This window comes from Dendrobates tinctorius, unplaced genomic scaffold (assembly GCF_039654945.1).
Source record: "Dendrobates tinctorius isolate UK_male_01 unplaced genomic scaffold, ASM3965494v1 ptg000164l, whole genome shotgun sequence".
NCBI lineage: Eukaryota > Metazoa > Chordata > Amphibia > Anura > Dendrobatidae > Dendrobates > Dendrobates tinctorius.
The window spans coordinates 11,346,322-11,373,530 of NW_027361831.1; the positions used below are offsets into that span (position 1 = coordinate 11,346,322).

At 46.9% G+C, this 27,209-nt stretch overlaps 1 protein-coding gene across 2 annotated transcripts in view; it reads left to right on the plus strand.

The window, feature by feature from the left end:
* The window catches only part of LOC141053037 (uncharacterized), a 70,970-nt gene extending 53,767 nt beyond the window's left edge, over positions 1 to 17,203 (plus strand). For both annotated transcript variants that reach the window (XR_012220946.1, XR_012220947.1), the window contains exon 10: positions 15,913 to 17,203. The gene's annotated coding sequence lies outside the window, so the exon portion shown is untranslated. The remainder of the gene's footprint in view (positions 1 to 15,912) is intronic.
* Positions 17,204 to 27,209: the final 10,006 nt, after the last annotated feature.

Below are 27,209 nucleotides of genomic sequence, written 5' to 3' on the forward strand. Positions count from 1 at the left end.
GGAGTGTGGTATGGGTCTTGTGTCAGGGGCTCGAACATGAAGAATTAAAGGGTTTCCCAGATTAGGTTCCTCTTCTGCAGCAATATGCACTGCTGCTTTGCACTCTGTGCAATGCCCATCTGCAGTTAAGAACTTTCTTGCTTTGTCTTCACCCATACGAACTTTGTTCCTCCTAAAGGAGAAGGCACATGGGAGTCCATGCTGTTTATAAAGAACCTCTGTTATAATAGAAATCCATGCGTGTTTTTTGAGCACCCTGCGCCTCTTTTTGCAGTCACCCTCATTATAGAACACTGTTTTGGGCTTGATCTCTAAGTATTGGTCATAAGGGATTAATACAAGCCATAGAAGTGTTGGTTCTTGTCCCTGTATGCGCACAAAGCCACCCTTTTGAAGAGTGTTCCTCTGAAGAGTTTTCATCAGATGTGCTTGTGTCAGGCCACAACTCCTTAATTTCTGTATCTTTTGATTGAGGCAAGATGTTATGTTCCATAAGTAAGAACGTCTGCAAATCATACCTATATTGAAATACATAGTCATGTATCTGTTTGGGTTTTAATATAGCCTGGGAAGTTTCTGATTCTTCCATCAAGGAGCTATATTTCTGCAAGGAGGGGTGAGAACATACTTCCCTCCAGATTGGATCAGAGGCTGACTTTAACTGTCCATTAGCATTGAAAATGCCAGGATAAGATTTTAATGTTTTTTTTAATGTCTGACTATCAATAGAGGGTTTTCGTGGCATCTAAAAACGAAAATAGGAAAACAAATGGATAAGCTAGTATGTTACTTACCGTTTAACGGTATTTCTCTGAGCCCATGACGGCACCATGGAGAGAGGGGATCCGCCCCACGGGGACAGGAAACCTACAGACAAAAAGGCGGTACCTCTCTCCCGCATCAGTTGTTTTACAGAGCATTTAACGGAACTTTGACCTATAACATGAACAACTTTAAGAAAAAGAACATTTTTATAATCATTAAACTGCGTAGAGGAGACACCACGTGACTATTTGGCTAAACTGTATTTACAATAAGTGCGCACCCCACGCGTGTAGGGAGGGAATATACGGGTGCCGTCATGGGCTCAGGTAAATACCGTTAACGGTAAGTAACTACGATTTTCTCTTTCCCCCATGACGGCACCATGGAGAGAATTGCAGAGACTATCTATTGGGGGGGGGACCACTGCCTCCAGCACCCTTCTACCAAAGGTTAGATCTGAGGAGGTGGCTAGGTCCAGCCGATAGTGGTTAAAGAACGTTGCAGGAGAGGACCAAGTAGCGGCTCTACATATCTGCTCAATGGAGACGCCTGCTCTCTCTGCCCAGGAAGTTGACATCGCTCTTGTGGAGTGGGCTGTTATTCTGTCTGGGATGTTCGCCCCCTGCGACGAGTATGACAAGGTGATGACATCTCTTATCCACCTCGCCAGCGTGTTCTTTGATGCCTTTTGCCCTTTTCTTGGCCCCTGGAAGCACACAAAAAGAGACCTATCCTTTCTACACTCCCTGGTGGCCTCTAGGTATTCAGTTAGGCATCTCCTAACATCTAATGTGTGTAATATCTCTTCTCCCCTGTTTTTGGGATTGGGGCAAAATGAAGGGAGGGAGATTTCCTGGGTTCTGTGGAATCGGGATGCTACCTTCGGCAGGTAGGCTGGGTCTGTCCTAAGTACCACCCTATCCTCTAGGATCTGAGTAAACGGAGGGAAGACTGACAGGGCTTGGATATCACTGATTCTGCGGGCCGATGTCAGGGCTACCAAGAGGGAGGTCTTGAGCGATATCAGTTTTAAAGGGGCCTCTTGTAATGGTTCAAAGGGAGACTTGGACAGGGCTGAGAGTACCAAGTTTAGGTCCCAGGGAGGAGTATTTAGGAAGGTATTGGCCTGGATCTACCGGCTGCTTTGATGAACCTGGCCACCCAACTGTTCCCTGCCAAGTTATAGTTGTAAAGGGCCCCTAGGGCCGCCACCTGAACTTTCAATGTACTGGTAGCTAAGCCTTGCTCTAAGCCCTCCTGCAGGAACTCTAAGATCTTTGATAGAGGTACCACCCCCCCTGCACTGGTATTTGATACTGAGAGGAACCTCCTCCAGATCCTCCCATACAGTCTGGTGGTTACTGGTTTCTTACACCGTAGGAGAGTGGACACTAAATTTTTGGAGACGCCCCTGTTGGTCAACAGCGCCCTTTCAAATTCCAGGCCGTCATATGTAGGTTCTCCACCTGGGGGTGTAGTACTGGGCCCTGCGAGAGTAAGTTCGGAATATCCGGGAGGACCCAAGGGTCGGAGATGGACATTCTCCTCAACCACGAGAACCACGTCCTTCTCGGCCAGAAGGAGGCTATTAATATTACACTTGCCTTGTCCTCCCAAATCTTCCTCAGAATTGATGGAATTAGGGCTATTGGAGGAAGTGCATAGGCAAGGGACAAGTGCCAGGGAATCATAAGGGCGTCCAGGGCTACCGGGTTCCCGGAGGGGTCTATGGAGCAGAAGGTTTCCACCTTCTGGTTTGTACTGTTGGCAATTAGATCTATGCTGGGTTTTCCCCATAGTGTCATGATCTGAGTAAAAATTCCCTGGTTTAACTCCCACTCCCCCTGTCTTAGCTGTGTGCGACTTAGGAAGTCTGCGGTCACTTTGTCTGTTCCTTTTATGTGTAGTGCCGTCAGTGAGCCTAGATTTCCCTCTGCCCACTGGAAAATTGATTTTGTCACTTCCCTTAGGGCATGGGATCTTGTCCCCCCCCGATGGTTCAAGTAGGCTACTACTGTGCGGTTGTCCGAAAATACCCTTACATGGTGGGACTTGAGGGAGTTCAGAAAATACAGGAGGGCGAGTTTTACCGCTAAGAGCACCTTCATATTTGAGAAGGCTCTTTCTTCGTCCCTCGTCCAAACCCCTTGTGCTACCTGGTTGTCCAAGTGGGCCCCCCACCCCCTGGGGCTTGCGTCTGTGGTAAGGACTCGAGATATCGACAATACCCAAGGGACTCCCCGGGCTAGGTTGGATGGTTCCGCCCACCACTCCAGTGAGTGGGCTGTTTCGGGTGTAATGTCTCACCGCCCTTCTAAATCTCCGTAAAGAGAAACCTCTGCGGCTAGTATCTCCCACTGGAGATCCGTTGTATGGGCTTGGGGCCCACCGTACAGCCGGGATGCAGGCTGTCATTGAGCCGAGCAGGGACATGGCTTTCCTTAGTGTTGTCGCTGTATGAGTTTTCGCGACTGTCGCTATCTGCTTCATGTGCATCGTTTTCCCTTCTGGGAGGTGACACTCTTGTCTGAGCGAGTCTATGGTGATGCCCAGATACTCTTGTACTTGGCTCGGGGTCGTCCGGGATTTTGGCAGATTTAGCAGCCAGCCTAGATTGGTTAGTGTTTCTATAGTCCTGTTCAGCTGATCCCTGCAGTGAGAAGGGGAGTTGCCTATCATTAGAAAGTCATCTAGGTATGGAACTATAAGTGCATCCTGCTCCCTTAAATGTGCCATGACTTCCGCTATGATTTTTGTGAAAATCAGAGCGATGGCCAGCCCGAATGGGAGAGCCTTGAACTGGTAGTGCCTTATTTCTCCTTTTATAGTAACTGCTATCCTGAGATACTGGCGATAGTCGTGTGTATGGGGACGTGATAGTATGCGTCTTTTAAGTCGAGTACTGTCATAAAGCAGGCTGGAAACAGCATTTTTACTGTGGATTTTATTGTTTCCATCTTGAATGGATGGATTATCAGACACTTGTTTAATCTTTTCAGGTTTATTATCGTCCTGAATGTCCCGTCTGACTTCCTCCTCAGGAAGATAGGGGAATAGAAGCCTTCTCCTTTTGCCTGGCGGGGGGACCTCTTGCAGCACTGATTTCTCCACCAGGTTCTGAATTTCTTGTTGGACTGCTTCTTGCTCTTCCGCTGACTGTCTTTGCGGGGTCACTACAAAAGAGGGTTTGGGTGAGGTGTGGAAGGTTAATTTGAGGCCTGTTTTTATCATGTTTAGGATCCAGGAACTGTTTGATATTTTTTCCTAGGCTGGGAAGAAGTGGCCTAATCTTCCTCCTACCTGGGAGACACCTTCATTGGGGTTGTTTCTTGTCCGCTGGTTTCCCGAACATGAACCCTTTTTCCCTTTTCCTCTCCTGTCCTCCCACTTATCCTGGGGGTTTCTAGGCGGGTTTCTCTGGATAAATTTCCTGCTCCGAAAACGTTTGAAGGGGAAATTGGACTGATTGAGGAAGGCTTTCTTTTTATCCCCTGCTTTGTCAAGGATGTCGTCCAACGTGGGGCCGAACAGGAATTCGCCTTCACAGGGAATAGAGCAGAGTTTGGATTTTGTCTGCAGGTCCCCCGTCCAGCATTTGAGCCAGAGTGCTCTCCTTGCCGCATTTGAGAATGAAGCTGCCCTGGCTGCCAGTCGGATTGAATCCAAGGATGCGTCTGCCAGAAAGGCCGCCGCTCCTCTCATCAATGGGACGGAGTCTAAAATCTCACCTCTTGGGGTTTTGTTTTTCAGATGGCTCTCCAATTAATCTAGCCACACCATCAAGGCTCTAGCCGTGCATGTGGCGGCTATGGCGTGTTTCAGTCCTCCGGCTGCCTCCCAGGAACCTTTTAGGGATGTTTCCACTTTTTTGCCCATGGGGTCCTTTAATGTTTCCATGTCTTCAAATGGCAGGGCAAATTTTTTTGATGCTTTCACTATATAGCTACATCCACTTTTGGCGCTTTCTCCCAATAAGAGCAGCTTGGGTCGTCAAAGGGATATTTCCCTTTTGGAGTCAGGAGGCCCTTTTTTTCCGGCCTTTTCCATGCTTTCTGTATTAGTCCTTGTATTTTCTCGTTCATAGGGAATGACCTTTTCTTCTTTTGTTCTAACCCGCTGAACATGGCGTCTTGGATAGTTCTTTTGGGCCTGGTGTCTACCAGCCCCATAGTCATTCTAATTGCTTTTACTAAGTTATCTGTTTCTTCAATGGGGAAACAGCTGCGACCCCCTTCTTCGGAGGACGAGGAGTCGGATACTGAAATTTCCGAGTTTGAAGATGATGAAGGTTCGCTCTCCCTGTCGCTGAGGTCTGACTTGGGGTCTCTGGTCTTAGCTTTCCTATGCTTTTTGCTTCCTCTCTGAAGGATTTTAACGGTGTTTTCCACCTGGTGTTTGATTAGGTCCCTCAGATCGGAGGCGAACCTTGGAGATTCTTTACAAATCGTGTGGTCAATGCACGCTTGGCAGAGCCTTTACCCCCACCCTGTGGGAAGCTCTTCTTTACAGAGTGGGCAAATCTTATGGTTAACCTTCGGCGTGCACTTCTTTCCCTAAAAGAGGGACCCTAGTTACAATCTGTACATTCACGTAGTCCACTTACCCACCAAGCCGAAGAAGGATACCGGATCTGAAGGGACCACCGGGTCTGCCGAAGCTTTGTCTTTTTGGGGCCACTGCCCCACTGGACTCCTTGCTGCGACGGGACTCCGAGCGGCTGCTGTGTCTCTGTGGCTGGTCCTTGGGATCCTTCTTCCGGCATTGCGGGTGTTGCCGCGGTTGCCGCTGGCGCCCTGTATCTGAGGGCATGTCCAGCTGCGGTTGTTCCTCTGGAGACTCACTCATTCTTGCAGCGATCTTTTTTTTTATATATATATATATATATATATATATATATATTTATTACATACACACACACCCTCGGCATCCCCCCGGTCCCTGCCGTATGGGGAACGCGCTTTTTTTTCCCCCTGCCTGGGTGTGCGCTGCCACTGCATCTTTCCCCGGCGGTCCGGGGTTCCCAGAGATGCATTGCGCACCCGGCGTCTGATGTCACTAGGCTCCGCCCCCCGCGGGTGCGCTCTGAGATCATTCCCAGAGATGCATAGCGGCGGTGGTGACGTCTGCAGGCCTCTGCACGCCAAGCGTTGCAGCAGCCCCACTCCACCGGGCTTCCAGCGCCCGCTGACGCCGCTGCCCTAGAGTGCTTTTTCCCCCTCCTGGGGCTCCTGGGTGAGGCAGTCTTCGGCAATACTTCTGCCGCCTCACTCCCCTCCGAACACCCTGGAGGCCCGCTGCCCTTCCAGCGGTGGCGCTTCGTGTCACCACCCCAGCCGGGACAGGGAACCCTCGCTGTCGCTCCTCCGGACTGGTCGGCCCCGGCATCCAACGACGACTGGTGAGTCCATAGGTTCCCTGTGGGGACAGGAAACCAACTGATGCGGGAGAGAGGTACCGCCTTTTTGTCTGTAGGTTTCCTGTCCCCGTGGGGCGGATCCCCTCTCCGTGGTGCCGTCATGGGGGAAAGAGTAAACAAAAATAGGAAAACAATTAAATTGATAAGCTAGTATGTTTTTTTTCTTGTCACTAATAAGATATTAAAAGGTATATGTCTATGTCTAGTTTCAAATAAACATTACTGCATGTAACATGGAAAGTGATCCTGCTTAATCGCCAATACACCATGGACATCTCAGTGTTTTGGTTGGAATTTCATTGTAAAGTTGAACTGTCATCAAAAAAATAGATTTTGTTTAAAGGGTACCGGAACCTTTTTTTATTTTTTTTTTTTAAATTCTGTCATGCTGTGGCTGCTGGCCACAGCATGACAGTAAGGTATGTGCATCTGTCCCCCAACGCCGCTGCACCAATCAGGGGCCCCCCTACCCCCCGCCGAATCTGGTGAGTGGAAACCTTCAATGACCTGGTGATGAACCAGGTCATTAGGCATTATGCCCACCGCCGCTGAGGCCCGCCCACCCACAGCCATTGAACGGGCCAAGAGCCGACGTCGCGTGACACGGCAGTCTGCTGCATCATCACTCCTGGCCTGCCCCCGGCGCTAGGACCTTGACTCATTTAGCATTTTGCCAGATCAGTCAAGCGATTCCTGGCTCTGGCAGTGGGAGGAGGGGGGACGTTGCATTTGCAGCAGCACTGCAGGCTGCAGGAGGCCTGGAGCACAGCTGCAGCTGCACACAGTTTTCTGACATGCTGTGGCCATCAGCCACAGCATGACAGAATACAGAGTAAAGGTTCAGGTACTCTTTAAGGCTGTGTCCATGCTCACAATTTTTCCCCCATCAATGACTGCCATCATGGCAGGAAAAAAAAAAAAAGGCGAGGTGACGGTCCCATTCATTTTGAATCGGACTATCATTACAGTTTTTTGTTTCCCCACTACTTCACCGTCCCGTCATGTCATCGTAAGACTGGGTGGGAAAGTAGTGGGGAGAAAATGCTGCTAGCAGCATTATTCTTGCCGTCATTCACTGATGGTCAGAGCACTGCCTGTCGTCTGCCCCTCAGAGAATTAATAATTTTCAATGCAGTTTCATTTCTCTGGCACCTCCTCTGGTTCATGAGCTGGAGGTGGTTGGATAGCTGACATCTGGCACACTCTTGTGTACTTGCAATCTGCACATGAGCCTGCATGGAAGAAAACAGTGCCAGCAGGGGAGTTCCTCAAGTATACTGGATAATGTCCGCCATCTAAACGCATAAGCTGGAGGAGGAGACAGATAAGATAATTAGCTGCCTCAGACTGCATGCCTCTGCACACCCATCAGGCTGGGAATGCCTCTTTAATGGGCTGGGAATGCCTCTTTAATGGGCATCATGCTTCTTTTTCTTTTGGATTTATATATGGTGGTGTGCTTAAAGGGAATCTTCCACCTAATGCTACCCTATGCAGCTGGCAGCAGGCCTGTATTGTCCTGCAGACACACAGAATAATGACACCAATGGCGCTCCACTCCGAGGTGCCGTCTGGGTGCTGCAGCGCCTGGAACTGGGCGCATGCCAGCTATCTAATAGCACGACTAGGCTGGTCATGTGGTCTGTGGTCACTAGCCCAGCTCTGCTGCCAGTTCTCAGCATTTCAGTGAAGCATTCTACACTCGTGTGAATGACTAATATCCTATATACAGTATGAATAAATTGGCCAACACAAATAACGTAATGGGGAGGCTTGAAGTAAAGGACTGGTTTGCAGCTACTTGGCACATTTTCCTATTGTGCACTTACGTGCTTAAAGTGGGATTTAATTTCGTAACACACAGCTCTCTACATCCATTCTCCTGCTGCCATCCATATCTGCATACATTGATCAGCAGATCCATACACACACTCATGCACAGATAGGACAATCACTCACAGTAGATCAGACCTTCCTGCATAGAAATATGCCATACATAGGAAATCAATACCGACCTTCACATTTTAGTTAGTGAACACACTTGTATGAGGATGTGTTTCTCTGCCTGCTCTTATGACTGAAGTGAAGCTGAACATCCAAAGAAAAGGGTCACACACAGGGTCAAACAGAGGGTGGGATCAAAATCACTCAAAAGTGGATACATTGTTTTGATAAAACTACATGCAAATGTAAAAGGAGCTAAGTGGGTTTTCAAGCCATTGCCCCACCTGGTTTTTCCACATGTGGTTTTCAATGGCATCATAGAGTGCTTAGGGAGCTGATGAGCATGTGATCGGCTCCATCATGCTGCGTTCCTCTGTTCCGCCGCTATCCCACCTGTTGCGTTTCCTGCCCTGTATTTAACTTTCAGGTAACTTTTCATATGTCATAGAGGCATATTAAAGTTTATCTGCTAAGTTCACACTGCTTAAATATGACACCTGTTTTGTCTGAGCCGGAATTAAACTCAATGTGGTACTGCAGGGGATCCTTGGTGTCACCTGCTGGCGGGGTGACGTCGCCCCTCCAGTGTCCTATGCCGGGGAAACACCAGAGAACCACAGACAAGCCCTGCAGTACAAGACCCACAGGTAGCCGACAGCAAGGGAGGCCATGAGTACCCGTGCCGCTGCAGCGAAGCGGGAGGATGATGTGCAGGGGAGCACTGCTCACCGGCATCCCTCTGTTGTGGCACTGTAAGGATTCCCTGAGCTTTCCCGCTGGCAGGGTGACGTCACCCCACCAGCATTGTGCAGCCTGGGGAAATCCCAGGGAACCCCTTCAGCACCATACATCACATGCTCACATTGGATTACAGATCAGCTACTACCAGGGGTCAAGTTCTGGGAAAAAAATGTGGGAACTCACCCAAGATTTCCTACTTGCCCCCACTCTGAGTTACACCAACGTAGTAATGAAATAATACTGCCATACTGTGACTGAATAAAACACCATGCAAAGACCAATATTACTCCTATACAGTGACCATAGATAGGCAGAAACTAGCTACACAGGCGCACTGCAGACCGCACTAGTGATTGTTACCTTTAGGCCTCTTTCACACGATCATATGCGTATTGCGCACGTTAAAAATGCAGCGTTGTCACTTTATTTCCCGTCGTATTTCACGCAGCCCAGTGACTTGTATTAATGGGCTAATCGTGTAAAATGCTACAAAATAGAACATGCTGTAATTTTTATTTTTTTTAACACGCATTTGCGTATGCATGAAAATAACGCATATGAGAATAAACGCATCAGTTTCAATGGGTACATTTCATCATGAAATACACATGCGTGAAAAACAGCTTATTACACGACAAAACTAAGATCATGTGAAAGAGGCCTTATATCCAATGGTCACATGCGACGTTTGCTGTTACTGGGGTCATTTGCTTTGCCTATTTCTAGTCCAGACCGCCACAATGAATTTTCCCAGCCGCTACTTGTCTCTAGGATTTTGCATTCAGACAGCTACGGGTTAGCCCCCCCCCCCCAGAAAAAGATCGTAAATATCTCAGGAACGAAAGGAGATCTAACGTTCATTTTTGCTGATCAAACCGGATCTAACTAATATCAGAATCCATCCAAAAACCGGCAAATTTCAAAGTAGGGGGAACTAACCCGTAGCTAACCCCCCCATCTGACACCCCCAATATCTCGGGAACGAAAGGAGATCTAACGTTAATTTTTGCTGATCAAACTGGATCTATCGAATATCAGAATCCATCCAAAAAACGGCAAATTTCAAAGTTGGGGGGGCTAGCTACGGGTTGGCCCCTCCTGGAAAAGATCGTAAATATCTCAATTTGTAGAGATGATCTAACGTTGGTTTTGGTTGATCAAACCGGATCTAACAAAGATCTAACGAATTTAATCATTTTTAAACCAAATTCTCACTATGGGGGGCTAACCCCGGGGTCGTTGCTTTCTTTCTCAGGATGTACCAAACTGTAGATTTTGCCACTCCTAAGTTGTAGCAATTTCTCGGATGGGTTTTTCTGTTTTTGCAGCTTAAGGATGGCTTGTTTCACCTGCACGGAGAGCTCCTTTGACCGAATGTTTCCTTCACAGCAAGACCTTCCAAATCCAAGCACCACACCTCAAATCAACTCCAGGCCTTTTATCTGCTTAATTGAGAATGACATAACGAAGGGATTGCCCACACCTGTCCATGAAATAGCCTTGGAGTCAATTGTCCAATTACTTTTGGTCCCTTTAAAAACAGGGTGGCACATGTTAAGGAGCTGAAATTCCTAAACCCTTCATCCAATTTTAATGTGGATACCCTCAAATGAAAGCTGAAAGTCTGAACTTCAACTGCATCTGAATTGTTTTGTTTAAAATTCATTGTGGTATTGTCTAGAACCAAAATTAGAAAAATGTTGTCTGTCCAAATATATATGGACCTAACTGTATTTGCAAAATTGAATAAGTTTGTTAAGAATAGGAAGGAAGTTGAGAGCAGCAGTGTCAGATCCTTGCCAGAATGGGTGTTATCAGGAAAGTGGACCCCAATGGCACAGGCGTGTTAGGCGTCAGGTTTCTGCGTCTGCTCTGCAGGAATCCAGAGCCTCACATTCTGTGGTCTCCTGCTGTCTTTCTACTGCAGAGGAGATTACTTTGCAGCAGACCGTTCCAGAGACCAAGTCCCTCTGTATTCCTACTGGGCACGCTCACGAGACGATCTCCCATTGGAGATCGGGAGTCATGTGCCCAGGTCCTGTTCCAGATCTCATTGGTCCATCTCGGAGATCTGGAAGGTCCCGCACGGCTATAAAAAGCACGCAAGGCCGTTCCGCCATGCGCTAGTATAGACTATACTTGCTATGTGTGAATGGTGACGGATGTATGACTCTGGTGACTGACTTATTATGAAACCCTTTCCCTCTGATATTTCGCATGTGGATAGGGAATTAGTTTAGCAGTCAGCGCCAGTCTGTGGCAAGCCTTGGGCCACTGTGCACATCGCACCTCTACGCTAGCGTCCGACATTGCGCTTGCTTTCTAGCTTTGTTGTCGAGCGGCAGTTTCCTATGCCACGCTGCAGTTGCAGCCCTTCTTGGCGCTCGCAGTAGCAACGCCGCACACAGGGTAGGTCTAGAGGGACGCAGCTCCTCTGTCTTAGGTCCTGCTCCTGTGACCAGATACCGTGTGTGAATTTCCCTGTGGTCTGTGACCAGTGTCGGACTGGAGCACCTTGGGCCCACCAGAGAAAATAATTCTTGGGGCCCACAATGTAGCTACATAGAAATAAATACAAGGCCACCAACTGTGCAATATAACACACTAATATAAGGGTATAACATAAGGTAGTACACTTCTTAATGATATATCAGGGGTTGGCGCCCACATTTTGGTTCAAACTAAATGATAAATGTTCCCTGGTGTTTATTAACCACTAGGCCAATGTGTTATAGCACCAGTGTAGTGGAGGGGATTTTATGACATCTCATCTATACGCTGAGAAAATCATTGGTTGGAATTGACCGATGCAGTTTTAAAGGGGATCTGTCACCCTATTTTAGCCCTATCAGCTACCGGCACCGCCATCAGGGGCTTATCTACAGCATTCTGTAATGAATTCTGTAATGCTGTTGATAAGCCCCCGATGTAACATGAAAGATAAGAAAAAAGAGTTAGATTATACTCACCCCGGTGCTCGGTCCGGTCCGATGGGTGTCGCGGTCCGGTCCAGCACCTCCCTTCTTCATACGATGATGTCCTCCTCCTTGCCTCTCCCTCGGTTCCTGCGCACGCATACTTTATCTGCCCTGTTGAGGGCAGAGTACTGCAGTGCGCAGGTGCCGGACCTCTCTGACCTTTCCCGGAGCCTGCGCACTGCAGTACTTTACTCTGCCCTCATCAGGGCAGATATAGTACACCTGTACAGGAGCCAAGGGAGAAGCAAGAAGGAGGACATCATCGTATGAAGATGAGGCGCCGGACCGCGACACCCACCGCCCCCGCCCCCGGTGAGTATAATCTAACGTGTTATTCTTATCTTTCAGGTTACATCAGGGGCTTATCTACAGCATTACAGAGTACATTACAGAATGCTGTAGATAAGCCCCTGATGGTGGTGGCCACAGCTTATAGCGCTAAAATTGTGTGACAGATTCCCTTTAACAAATTCACCACCAATTTCATCCTTTGCAAGACAAAGAATCATGTCAGTGGTAAAGATGCGACATTACATAGTAGTAAATGCAGCAATATCTGCACAATGTCTGTGTGGATGTTTTTGCTGTTCATTTGCTGTTTGATTTCTGCAGCAAATACATTATGTGAATGCCCCCTCTTCTAGTGGTGGGGGGGTCCTAAATCACTTATATCTGACATTGGAGTAATATCAAGAGTTTTCCCTCACATCCCCCCATACACTTTTTACAGAAATCTCTCTGCCACCTATAAGACCATAATGTTTTATGAAGAGCCTCATTTTGTTAGTAGTAGGGAAAGAAAAGTTTTAGTCAGGGGTGATAAAAGGGCAGAGGGGCTCAATCAGGGTGATACAGGGGGAGGTGGTGCAGACAGTCAGGGGTAATGCAGTGAGAGAGGGGCTCAGTCTTTGTGATACAGAGTGAGGTGGTGCAGTCAGGGTGATACAGGGGGAGAGGGGCTCAATCAGGGTGATACAGGGGTAGGTGGTGCAGTCAGGGTGATACAGGGGGAGGTGGCGCAGTCAGGGTGATACAGGGGGAGGTGGCGCAGTCAGGGTGATACAGGGGGAGGTGGCGCAGTCAGGGTGATACAGGGGGAGGTGGCGCAGTCAGGGTGATACAGGGGGAGGTGGCGCAGTCAGGGTGATACAGGGGGAGGTGGCGCAGTCAGGGTGATACAGGGGGAGGTGGCGCAGTCAGGGTGATACAGAGGGAGGTGGTGCAGTCAGGGTGATAAAGGGGGAGAGGGGCTCAATCAGGGTGATACAGGGGGAGGTGGCGCAGTCAGGGTGATACAGGGGGAGAGGGGCTCAATCAGGGTGATACAGGGGGAGAGGGGCTCAATCAGGGTGATACAGGGGAGGTGGCGAAGTCAGGATGATACAGGGGGAGGTGGCGCAGTCAGGGTGATACAGGGGGAGGTGGCGCAGTCAGGGTGATACAGGGGGAGGTGGCGCAGTCAGGGTGATACAGGGGGAGGTGGCACAGTCAGGGTGATACAGGGGGAGGTGGCGCAGTCAGGGTGATACAGGGGGAGGTGGCGCAGTCAGGGTGATACAGGGGGAGGTGGCGCAGTCAGGGTGATACAGGGGGAGGTGGCGCAGTCAGGGTGATACAGGGGCGAGGGGGTGCAGTCAGGGTGATACAGGGGCGAGGGGGTGCAGTCAGGGTGATACAGGGGCGAGGGGGTGCAGTCAGGGGTGATTCCGGGGCGAGGGGGTGCAGTCAGGGGTGATTCCGGGGTGAGCGGGTGCAGTCGGGTGATTCAGGGGTGTTTCCGGGTGAGGGGGTGCAGTCAGGGGTGATTCCGGGGCGAGGGGGTGCAGTCGGGTGATTGCGGGGCGAGGGAGTGCAGTCAGGGGTGATATAGAGTGAAGGGTGCAGTCAGTCAGGAGTGAAAGGAGAGATGAGGTAATGGGGCCCTGATTTATCCCTAAGTAACTTAGCCCCTCACCCTCTCTCCCCCCCAGACTAAAGGCCCCCCATTTACACTTACATTTAGGCTGGCAGGGGGCCCTCCTTCAACCAATGCAGCTGTAGTAGGGAGTCCTCTATCTCCCTCTGCTGCTTACACTGTGGGGGAGGGGCATTATTGATAGCAGCTCATTACCTGAGCTGTGCTGTACAGCTGGGGAGAAGAGGACACAAACTTAAGCTAACACTGATTAGCTGTGCTGCAGCCAATCAGTGTTAGCCTTTCCAAGAGCAGCTCCACTCTCTGTGCTTGCTCATCGCAGGGAAGAGCAGTAACATAAAAAGTCATCAGGACATAAGCCCCAGTCTGCAGCAGCCGAACATGTGATGCCCGCCCGCACTGCTCTCTGAGCAGTGAGCACGGAGCTGGGAGTAGTGGTGGTGACGTCACGCTGGGAGGAGTCCTGCTCTGGGCTCCTCCCACAGAGCAGTGAATATTAATTTTTCTTTAGTAGCGGGGACAGCAGAAGCCGGCTTCTGATTCCTGGCACCCCCTGCTGCTCCGCTGGCACCAGGGGGGGCCCCCATAGCAGCTGCCCACTGGCGGGGGGCCCTTGGAGCAGTGGGGACCCTAGACAACTGCTAGCCAGTATGCCAGCAGCTGCCTATGCTTGGGCCCACCGGAGAATCCTCCGGTTCTCCGGTGGGCCAGTCCGACCCTGTCTGTGACACTAACAGGCTCAGCGTTTTTGTTGCGGTGTCTGTGTGTGAACAGAGCCCTCTCTGCGCACTTTGGGTGAAGTTGAACCCATGCGCATTATACCGCCATATAGCTCTTCTGTCATTACCTAGCAGCAGTCATATCATCTACTGCACGGTGGACCCCGAGCGGCGAACGCACTTTTTTTTTTATTTAGTGCGTTCCGCCGTTCCTAACACAGGGGTGTAGCAAGTATATGGAGGGACTGCGCATACCAAATCCCCAGGATGTGGCTGCCAAATTTGACCACTCAAGGTATGATGCAAAGCAACAGAAAGCTGCAGCAGCTGTTGGATGGATCTTTGTGCAAGCGTCTCAAAGTTTACATGAGGAGACTGATAACTTGCGTTTAGAGCTGCATACAGCTATAGAGCAAAGGATTAGTTTGCAGTCAGCTTTGAGAAACCAAATGAAAACTGTATGATGTCTGTGTAACCCCTGTAATTGTCATGGATATCCTTTGTTAAATTGGTTCACAGCCAAAGGAAAAAAATCCACGTGGTATTTTTATTTTTTATGAGCTCATTCATTCAATTTTGTTTGTACTGTGTTGAACATTCTTGGTTTTAAAAGGAACTGTTTTCTCCTTTCGGTCCCCTAAATGCTGGATTGGGAGTAGGGGGTGTAATTAACCTTTTGTTTGCAGGAGTGAAAGAAGAAACCTTGGCCATTTAATTAACATGTAATTTACAGTGCAGAGTAAATAGTTTGTTTCTGCAGCACTAAATATTTCTACCGAAATTTAGATAATATTTTATTTGACTTTTATTTATGAGTCTTTCACACTTTTTTATTTTTTGGGAGCTCCCATGCATATCGGTTTTTGAAGAACGTATCCGTTAAAGAAATAATTTTAGTGAATGTTTAAGTCAGTCTTTTGTTCTTGGTTTAGTTTTTGCACCTACACCTGAGTACAGTATTAACATGCAATACACAAATTACCCAAAGTGTATTTTTTTTTGTTTATGTGTAAATGAGAAACTTTCCTGCTTACTGAATGAATGCATTGGTGAAGCCAGGGATACTGTGTTTGTGCTTATGTTATGATGTACAAAAAAAAAATAATTTTCTAGAATTGGGTAAATAGCAAATTGCTTTGGGTTCTGCTTATCCTGAAACAAATATTGAAATATTTAATTGTACTGATTTTGATTAGAAGTAACATTATTTTGTAATCTTGATTGACATGATTGTACTGGTAATTATGATAATCGTAATTATGCAAATGTGATTGACATGAATTTGATGTGTTTGATAACTGGTGTTATGATTTATTTCAGTGTATAAGTCCATACATATATATTATTTAGTAATTATCTAGAGTAGAAATGTTCTGGGCACAGTAAATTGGAACAACAAACCTACAGTAACTTTGTTATATTCATTTGATGAAGGGGTGGAGAAAAAAGCCACGAGGACTGTGAATCGATCATGGACTGAGTTATCTTGGATAAGTTAATCTATTTTGGACTGTTTGGACTGAGTTTACCTCTGCCAGGATTTTGGAACTTTTTCAAGTGTGATTTTGAATTTCACGTACTCACCGCGCAGGCTGTATCTGTGCATAGGATGCAAAATGTCCAGTTGAGCGCTGAAACTGAGCCCGGATGCTAAACCGTCAGCAGGGTGAATCGTCATAAGCTCCAGCTGATGACAAGCAAGGGGAGAATTAACCCTAGAAACTTCTGCCTGAAACCAAATGGCGTATAAAGTGGGGCCCAGCCGCAGCAATGGAAGGCGAAGGGACTCATGTTCAGCCATGGACACCTGCACTTCCCTCACCCATTGCTTTGGAGAAACGAGGGGTTAATGTCATAAAGGGCAGGGACAAATTACTCTTTAGTGTCTGTTCATTTGCTATCCAGGGAAAGTAGTGAAGTCACCTTGGCATTAGGCTTTTGGTGATGAGGGCACAATAATCCCCTTGCTTCCCTGCACCAGAGACCCAATAGGATTGTGGTCTAAGGAGATCCGAAGAAAGATTTCTACAAAGAGATTTGATATTTCAGTACCTGTTGGTCCAATGTTTTGTTTTGTTTTTCAGCCCAGGTTGTTTTTTTTACCAAAGTGGTTTTCTGTTGGTAGTTAAATATATATATATATATATATATATATATATATATATATATATATATATATATATATATATATATATATATATATACACACACAATGCAATCAATGTTAAATGGTATAGTTTAGTATCAGGTTGATTAATAAAGTGGTTGAAACCAGGGGTGGGATGTAGCAAGAGTTATCTTTAATGGTTTCAACACTCCTATTAATTATTTTACTAATTATTGATATAGTTTAACTCAGATATATATACACACTATTCCCCCACATGTGTTTCACATGAAGCCCCCTCCCCCAGCTTGCTGTATTCTGCCATGTGCTGGTAAAGCAGGTTTCATTCAGGATTGAGGGGGATGTACTTTTAGACAATGCACAATACTTGTGACATCATTCCTCACATGTGGGGCTGGACACACCTTTTTTTATAGCTGGACATAAACTATGAGACATGTGATTCGCTCTCTCTCACTTTCTGGACGATAAGTGATGGACTACCTTGCGAATGTAATGTATGAATAATGCTTGTTTTGATGCACATGTATATTTTGTATATTTATTATTTATACTGTTTATTATTTAATCTTATCATTTAAGTAAATCAATTTAGTTTTACTCAATTCTTGTGTGAGCATTTTTTTTCATTCATTACAATCTTTTGAATCCATTACAAAACAGATAGGTAATCAATATCAGATTGGAGGAGGTCTGAAATCCAGCACGTCTTATGATCTAATATTATTGGCTCTGACTGCATGTACACAGTACAGTGTATGTAGCTGGAACCAAACAGCTCTGTATACTGTATAGTGGCTGCTGTCGAGAAAGTGTATTTTCAGCACTTAGTGGTTACTATTCACCTGGGTAGTCGTATGCAGAATCTCCTCTTTACACAGCTCATCACCCCTCACATATGTCTCTGTAGTTTTAATAAGGGTCAGATCTTCACCCTGAAACAAATATTGTAAAAGTCACAGACAGATAGAGAAGTCACATCTATGATCAGCTCTAATCCTGCCATCTCCACTGCTCTCATTACACAAGTATAAAACATATAATACTGGTGGATAAAACAAGACTGAGCACAAGACCACACAGCCGTCTACACATCATAGGGGAGATCTCATGACACCTTCTCTCCATCTACCTGATGATCCTGAGAAACATTGGGATCTTCTTGTTTACAGTCCTGTGGAAGAAGAGGACGGGGACATCTCTCTGGTGTTGTCCTCTTACCTGAAAGAACTGGAGGAAACACATACAAGGACTGAATTAATTCTTTACATACAGATAATATATGTTGTGTGTATTTAGTCCTGTCTATTACCTGGTGAGGTAAGGGGCTGGGGAACCTCCATCATGACGTCCTCGTACAGATCTCTGTGTTCTTGTAAATACTCCCACTCCTCTGTGGAGAAAGACTGTGACATCCTGACACCTTATAGGCACCTGACACATTCAATGATACTGTCATCCCCCCGATCCCTTCATAGCGTTACTGTATAATGCCCCAGCATTTCCAGCAGTGTCACCTCTCCAGTCAGCAGCTCAATCATCTTGTAGGTGAGTTCTAAGATCTTCTGGCTATTGATGTCCCCATGTATCAGGGGTTGAGGTGGAGGCCCAGTGATTGGGCTCAGGGGTCTTCCCCACCTCTCAGACACAGGTTCCTGACAGCGCTCAATAGAGATCTTCACTTCTGTGCAATCCTGGTTATGGAGAGACACATTAATAAATCTCGCTACAGACATTTCCAGAGTCCTCACCTCTCCAGTTCTGTCCATCTGTTATTCCCACAGATAATGATGGTGAGGTGAGGTGTAATATCTATGCCAATTTGTCCTTGTCCCTATCCATCCTTCACGGATCAATCAGAACAATTCTCTAATATAGAAGGTCTCCAGGATACTATGTTATAGGGACCTAAGATGAGCCGATATAACATGATAAAGAATGCAGTGTAATAATACAATTACTGGAGATATTGGGGTACATGATGGCAGGAAGCAATGACTTTATACTAAATAGGACAGATACAGTTAGGTCCATATATATTTGGACAGAGACAACATTTTTCTAATTTTGGTTCTAGACATTACCACAATGAATTTTAAACAAAACAATTCAGATGCAGTTGAAGTTCAGACTTTCAGCTTTCATTTGAGGGTATCCACATTAAAATTGGATGAAGGGTTTAGGCGTTTCAGCTCCTTAACATGTGCCACCCTGTTTTTAAAGGGACCAAAAGTAATTGGACAGATTAAATAATTGTAAATAAAATGTTCATCTCTAGTACTTGGTTGAAAACCCTTTGTTGGCAATGACTGCCTGAAGTCTTGAACTCATGGACATCACCAGACGCTGTGTTTCCTCCTTTTTGATGCTTTGCCAGGCCTTCACTGCGGTGGTTTTCAGTTGCTGTTTGTTTGTGGGCCTTTCTGTCTGAAGCTTAGTCTTTAACAAGTGAAATGCATGCTCAATTGGGTTGAGATCAGGTGACTGACTTGACCATTCAAGAATATTTCACATCTTTGCTTTAATAAACTCCTGGGGTGCTTTGGCTTTATGTTTTGGGTCATTGGTCGTCGTTTCATACTACAGATGGACAATCAGTTTGGCTGCATTTGGCTGGATCTGAGCACACAGTATGGCTCTGAATACCTCAGAATTCATTCAGCTGCTTCTGTCCTGTGTCACATCAATAAACACTAGTGACCCAGTGCCACTGGCAGCCATGCATGCCCATGCCATCACACTGCCTCTGCCGTGTTTTACAGATGATGTGGTATGCTTTGGATCATGAGCTGTACCACGCCTTCGCCATGCTTTTCTCAAACCATCATTTTGGTAGAGGTTGATCTTGGTTTCATCCGTCCAAAGAATGTTCTTCCAGAACTGTACTGGCTTTTTTAGATGTTTTTTAGCAAAGTCCAGTCTAGCCTTTTGATTCTTGATGCTTATGAGTGGCTTGCACCGTGCAGTGAACCCTCTGTATTTACTTTCATGCAGTCTTCTCTTTATAGTAGATTTGGATATTGATACGCCAACCTCCTGGAGAGTGTTGTTCACTTGGTTGGCTGTTGTGAAGGGGTTTCTCTTCACCATGGGGATTATTTTGCGATCATCCACCACTGTTGTCTTCCGTAGGCACCCAGGTCTTTTTGCTTTGATGAGTTCTCCAGTGCTTTCTTTCTTTCTCCGGATGTACCAAACTGTAGATTTTGCCACTCCTAATGTTGTAGCAATTTCTCGGATGGGTTTTTTCTGTTTTTGCAGCTTAAGGATGGCTTGTTTTACCTGCATGGAGAGCTCCTTTGACCGAATGTTTCCTTCACAGCAAAACCTTCCAAATGCAAGCACCACACCTCAAATCAACTCCAGGCCTTTTATCTGCTTAATTGAGAATGACATAACGAAGGGATTGCCCACACCTGTCCATGAAATAGCCTTGGAGTCAATTGTCCAATTACTTTTGGCCCCTTTAAAAACCGGGTAGTACATGTTAAGGAGCTGAAACTCCTAAACCCTTCATCCAATTTTAATGTGGATACCCTCAAATGAAAGCTGAAAGTCTGAACTTCAACTGCATCTGAATTGTTTTGTTTAAAATTCATTGTGGTAATGTCTAGAACCAAAATTAGAAAAATGTTGTCTCTGTCCAAATATATATGGGCCTAACTGTATACTGATTATACTGTAGATGACATCATGAAATCCGCTTGTAGCATTTTCATATATAAATGTTATAAAATGTGGAAGGAATTATTCAGGACTCCCACACAGATGATGTATTCCTAGATAGGTTATTAAGATGAGGTCTGACCTTCAGCACCACCATCTATCAGGTGATATCTGCTCCAGCAGTGGTCAGATGTAACCAATACATGGAGAGGATCACAGCAGCCGCATATATTGTTTTGTGGCTTCTCATTTAATAAATGATATTTGAGTCGCTATTGAAAACTACAACTTGTCCAGGAAAAAATAATCACTGCATACAGCTATCGATATAGATAAACACGGCACTCATACAGTATGAAGTATTGGTGCTCAAGTAGGGTATCCAGCCCATCTTATCCGCAGAGAGAAAACTTGGCACTCAGAAAAATTTTCTTCCAGTAAAAGATTCCATTTATTAACATCCAGGTGACAATTATGTTAAACGTTTTCGGTCTCAGATTGGATCTTCATCAGAACTGGTTTGGAGAACAGTTCTATATTCCGCCTTGTGTAATGACACCTCAATGAGACAAGATGCCTGGATGTTGTCCTGGGATCTGTCTGCAGCAGCGCATATGTGGAGTGCAACCTCCATCGCTGTGGATGAGCGGTGACAGGAGGTCCAATCTGGGACTGAAAACGTTTAACATAATTGTCACCTGGATGTTAATAAATGGAATCTTTTACTGCAAAAAAAATTTTTTGAGTGCCAAGTTTTCTCTCTCCACCGCATACAACTTAATCATAGGGTGAAGTCAGTGCTCGGTACTGGAGGTGTTAATGGTCCCTCTCCACCTACAGTCGCACACCACATATATGGCTGTTCTGTATGCACAGGACCTGTGATGAGGTCACAGTCATGTGACCGGTCACATGGAGGGGAGGAATACATATGCATTTACACGTACATACACGTTTTCTGCTAGAAAGATTAACAGAATTTTTCCATTGGAAGGCTAAGAACATTAGACCACGGCTTCACCACAGACTGGACTGGAGTAAATATATCGTTCTGTCTCCGTCAAATGCAGAGTTGATTTGTATATTGGCACTTCAATTTTAAATTCTGCGATAGGGAACGGGGAAATGGACACCTCCTGCACTCTCCTAAGGATGTGCCCTTATCTCCCTGATGTCCCTATACAGGTTTTTTCAGCCTGTTGCTGAGCAGAATACTTAAGCCCTCAGTTACCCTGCACCTATCCCTAAGTAGGGAATTGGCAAGTGGGGACACTGGTCCCACTGCTGCACTAATACAACACAAAGGGAAGGTATGACAGACAAGGTAAAGGGAAAACAACACAGCTCTCTGCTGCAAAGCTCTGCACAGTAGTCATGAAACACCAGATACACTGGACTCAGCTGATGAACAACTGCTCCAAGCAAGCTCCTTATCCTAGCTTGGTTGCTAGAAAATTAACTCTAACACCGACAGTCAGCTGATAAATCAGGTGACCTTTTGAAGGAAGTTGGGAGTGGTCACCACCTGCATCAGCAGCAATTAAATTACACCAACGGCAACATGGGGAAAAAGCTGACATTAACCCCCGATGGCCTGAAAGGAAAAAAGATTTAATGTGAGAATCCAGATCTGCCACGGATCCAAAAATGGAACGTGACAGTACCTCCCTTCAATGAGGGGCCTCTGGACCCTCAAGACCGAACCTCACCAGAAAACAATCTACGGTGAGGATGCCTCAGTCCACCAGAGTTCACCTTGGCAGTACCCTGACTCTCAGCTATATGGCGAATGCAGTCAGGTGGAAGTGACAATAACGTGGGCTCAGGAGGCGCCACAAATCTCCAGACCACCGACCTGGGAAATGTGTTGTGAATGTGCATTACTGGGGGTAACTCCAGCTGGTAAGTCCCTGGGCCGAGAATGGCTGACACCCGATATGGCTCGATCACCATAGAACTCCAGGTCCCAGTAGCACACTTCCACCTGATGTTTTTGGTGGACACACACGTTCACACACAGGTCCGGACCTGAACGTTTATTGCCACACATACGTTTGCCATAAGATGGTGAACTCTTTACAGAACCGACAACAGAGGCATCCCCCTGTGTCATCACACTCACACCCCCACTATACACAGAGGGAACCACCATCCTCCTCTGACTCCTACTCCTAAGAGGTCTCTGACACACATGGTTAGTGAGGGTAGAGTTTTGCCCCTACTCCCTGGCAGCACCTCTGCTGCCCTCACTGGAGAAGGGGTAGGATGCAGAAGGACGGCAGAGATCATAGCTCCCGGGCAGCAGTCCTTACACGACTGACCCGAGCTGACTACTTCCCTGGACCACCAATCTATGATCGGGTTATGTTTTTTCAACCTAGGGAGTCCTAAGACTATGGGAGTTGACATACCCTCCAAGACATAGCACGACAGGGACTCTTCATGACAAGCCCCTATATGCAGATGTATGTTGTCTACGAATTGGGTAACCCTCCTCTGGCTGAGTGGGACAGAGTCAATGGCCTGGACGCTTATTGGTCTAGCTAGCGTCCTACACCTCAGGCCATGGGTCTGGACAAAGTGAGCATCCACCAAATTGACTCCCGCCTCACTGTCCACAAGCACCGATATATTCAATGTTGCCCCACCAACAACCACCTCAGCAGGTAAGGTACACTGAGATGAGGAAATATACACATCCTGGTCACTTCCCTCCACATGACCAGGGGGATGCGGCTTCTTAGATGGTGCAGATACTTTGGCACACACTGGGCAGATATTGATAAAATGACCAGTAGTAAAAGCATGCCCCCATTCCATGGCGAACCGCAGGCAACCCCTTTTGGAAACCAACTCCTCCCACCTGCATGGGTTCGTCCGCCTGCTCAGGAGTGTCCTCTTCCCTAGCAAGGACTACAGGGGGCACATTTGGTGTATGCCTCTCCCTCAAGCGTCTATTCACCCGGATGGCAAGGGACATGGTGGCCTCCAAAGACCTAGGGGAGGCGTACTGCACAAGAGTATCCTGCAACTTTGGGGACAGACCCTGCATGAAATGACTCCTAAGGGCAGGGTCATTCCACTGAGTGTCAGTGGCCCACCTGAACTCCAAGCAGTACTCTTCAGCCGGCCGGCCCCTCTGCTTGATTTTCGAAGGTGGGATTCCGCCAGGGAGACGCCATCAGGATCTCCATACACCAGCGTCAGCCGCAAAAAACTCATCCACTGACCGTAGAAATGGAGAACCGGTCGGCAGGGAGAAGGCCCAGGATTGAAGATCACCCTTAAGAAGGGAAACAATAATTCCCACCCGTTGTTCCTCACTCCCCAATGAAAGAAGGCAGAGCCTGAAGTATAGCTTGAGGGCCTCCTCAAAAAACAAAAATGTATCGCTCCCACCCAAGAACCTGTCAGGGAGAGATATATTGGGTTCTGGTTGAGCCTGTACCTGAGCCAAGGCCCAGAACCCCAACAACTGCTGCAGCTGCTGCACCACCTCACCGCGCAGATCCTTAAACTCAGTGGTGAGAGTGTGAAGCAGTTGGGCAAAAGCCTGCATTTGGGCCATGGCTCACCAGAAAAAATGGGAAGGTCGGTGTTAATGTCACAAAAGTGACTGACCCGGTATGAAAAGACCCAACAGTAGGTTGGTCACCAAACAGCATGACAGACAAGGTAAAGGAAAACAACACTTAGCTCTCTGCTGCAAATCACTGCACAGCAGGAATGGAACACCAGATACACCGGACTCAGCTGACGAACAACTGCTCCCAGCAAGCTCCCCGCTTGGTCGCTGCAGAATGAACTCTACCACCGACGGTCAGCTGATGCATCAGGTGACCTTTTGAAGGATGGTGGGAGTGGTCTCCACCTACATCAACAAGCTCAGCAGCAATCTAATTACACCAGCGGCCACCGGGGGAAAAAACTAACATTAACCCCCGATGGCCTGAAAGGAAAAAAGTTTTAATGTGAGAATCCAATCTGCCACGGATCCAAGAATGGGTCGTGACAGAGAGGTTAGCGAGCCACATTCAGCTCTGAGAGAGGGTCGCGAGCCACATTCAGCTTTGTGAGAGGGTCATGAGCCACATTCTGCTTTGTGAGAGGGTCGTGAGCCACATTCAGCTTTGTGAGAGTGTCGTGAGCCACATTCAGCTTTGTGAGAGGATTGCGAGCCACATTTAGCTCTGAGAGAAGGTAGTGACGTCAGCCACAACCAGCTCCCACCCCCCTTACAGTAGTGGCAATCAAAGCCCCCCTTACGGGAATAATGATAACCAAAGCTTTTCCACAGAAATAACCCCGAAGTAGTATACCAAGATCTAGGGGTTCACAAAATACTCTCATTCTATCAAACACTCCCAACACACTGTTGCATCCAGATTCAAGCACCTACTCTGACATGTAGTATCATCCTGTCTCCAGATTACCATACTTAAATTGTCTCTAAACCTCTAAGACCAGTATATGTGCATCCAGATCTGCTCTTCTGAGCAGGGCTACTCACAAAATTCATCATCTTGATACCTACTCTTCATAGTTGTTAGCTAGACCTGGAGCTAATGTACCAAGCTGGCAAACAGACCCGAGTCACAATTCATTGGCTACAGGTTGGTGACCCCTGCCATAGAGAGTTTAAAACTTTCCACAAAGTACTCAAGAAGGTCCAATAAGGTATTTGGGTATTTAAGTAAATTGCCTAGTTATCAGTGCGTTGCGAAAGTATTCGGCTCCCTGGAACTTTTCAACCTTTTCCCACATATCATGCTACCAAATGTATATTTTTGGTGAAGAATCAACAACAAATGGAACACAATTGTGAAGTTGAATGTAATTTATTGGTTATTTTAAATTTTTGTGGGAATTCAAAAACTGAAAATTGGGGAGTGCAATATTATTTGGCCCCTTAACTTTCAGTGCAGCATACTCACTCCAGAAGTTCATTGTGGATCTCTGAATGATCCAATGTTGTCCTAAATGACTAAAGTTGAAAATATAATCCACCTGTGTGTAATCAAGTCTCCATATAAATGCACCTACAGTACTCTGTGATAGTCTCAGGGTTCTGTTTGAAGCACAGAGAGCATCATGAAGACCAAGGAACACAACAGGCAGGTCCGTGATACTGTTGTAGAGAAGTTTAAAGCCAGATTTGGATACAAAATGATTTCCAAAACTGTAAACATCCTAAGGAGCACTGTGAAAGCAATCATATTGAAATGGAAGGAGTATCATACCACCGCAAATCTACCAAGACCCGGCCGTCCCTCTAAACTTTCATCTCAAACAAGGAGAAGACTGATCAGAGATGCAGCCAAGAGGCCCATGATCACTCTAGATGAACTGCAGAGATCTACAGCTGAGGTGGGGCAGTCTGTCCATAGGACAACAATCAGTCGTACACTGCACAAAACTGGCCTTTATAGAAGAGTGGTAAGAAGAAAGCCATTTCTCAAAGATATCCATAAAAAGTGTTGTTTAAAGTTTGAAACAAGCCACCTGGGAGACACACCAAACATGTGGAAGAAGGTGCTCTGGTCAGATGAAACCAAAATCAAACTTTTTGGCAACAATGCCAAACGATATGTTTAGCGTTTAGGCAACACACCTCATCATCCTGAACACACCATCCCCACTGTCAAACGTGGTGGCAGCCTCATGGTTTGGGGCTGCTTTTCTTCAGCAGGAACAGGGAAAATGGTTAAAATTGATGGAAAGATGGATGGAGCCAAATACAGGACCATGCTTGAAGAAAAGCTGTTGGAGTCTGCAAAAGACCTGAGACTGGGACGGAGATTTGTCTTTAAACAAGACAATGATCCCAAACCAAGCGGGATGGTGACGCTAGTTATGGCGTCATTGCCGCTCACCATCTTGGTGGACTCCTCAAAGTTTTATTGGATGGTACATATGTCTGACATCCATGTCCACTCCTGAGGTCTTATGTGTGGAGTCTGAACTGCCCTCTTCTGCTCACAAATCCTTTTCAACATGTGCAGGGTTGAATTCCAACGCGTGGGGACATTACACACCAGTCGGTGAGCCGGAAGCTGCAAACATTGCTGAAGCATGGCAAGGGTGGCGGAAGCTGTAGCTGACTTTCTAAAATGGGCACACAGGCTGCGCACTTTGACAAGCAGATTCGGCAGCTCCGGGTAGTTTTTGAGAAACCATTGAACAACAAGATTAAGCACATGGGCCAGGCATGGTACATGTGTGAGCTAGCCTCACCTCAGAGCCGCCACCAGGTTCTGGCTATTGTCACACACGACCATGCCTGGCAGTAGGTTCAGCGGTGTCAGCCACTCAACTGCCTGCTCTTTCAGAGCTGTCCACAACTCTTCAGGATTGTGCGCTTTGTCACTTAAGCATATTAGCTTCAGTACAGTCTGTTGACGCTTGGCTGAAGCAGTGCTTCCAGCTTATGACTGATTTGGTTATTTCGGAGATGGAGGCTGAAGAGGAGGAGGATGAGGTGCAGGAGCTGTAGACTGTAAGGGCAACCATGATTAACATAGAGCCCGCAATCCTCGGCGTTGGTAGGATGTGTTCCATCCCAAAGTCCTTCTGTGTCCCGGCTTCCACTATGTTGACCCAGTGTGTCGTCAGCAACATGTAGCGTCCCTGCCCACAAGAACTTGTCCACATGTCTGTGGTTAGTTGGACTTTCCCAGCATTGTTCAGGGCACGGGCAATGTTGAGGGACACATGCTTGTGTAATGCCAGTATGGCACACCGGGAGAAATAGTGGCGGCTAGGGACCGGGTACCTTGGGATGGCCGCCACCATCAGGTTGCGGAATGCTTCTGTCTCTACGAGCCAAAAAGGCAACATTTCGACCACAAGCAGACGAGAACTTTGAGAATTTAGCACTGTAGCCTGTGGGGCATTGGCTGTGTATTTCCACTTGCGTTCCAATGACAGAGCTATGGAC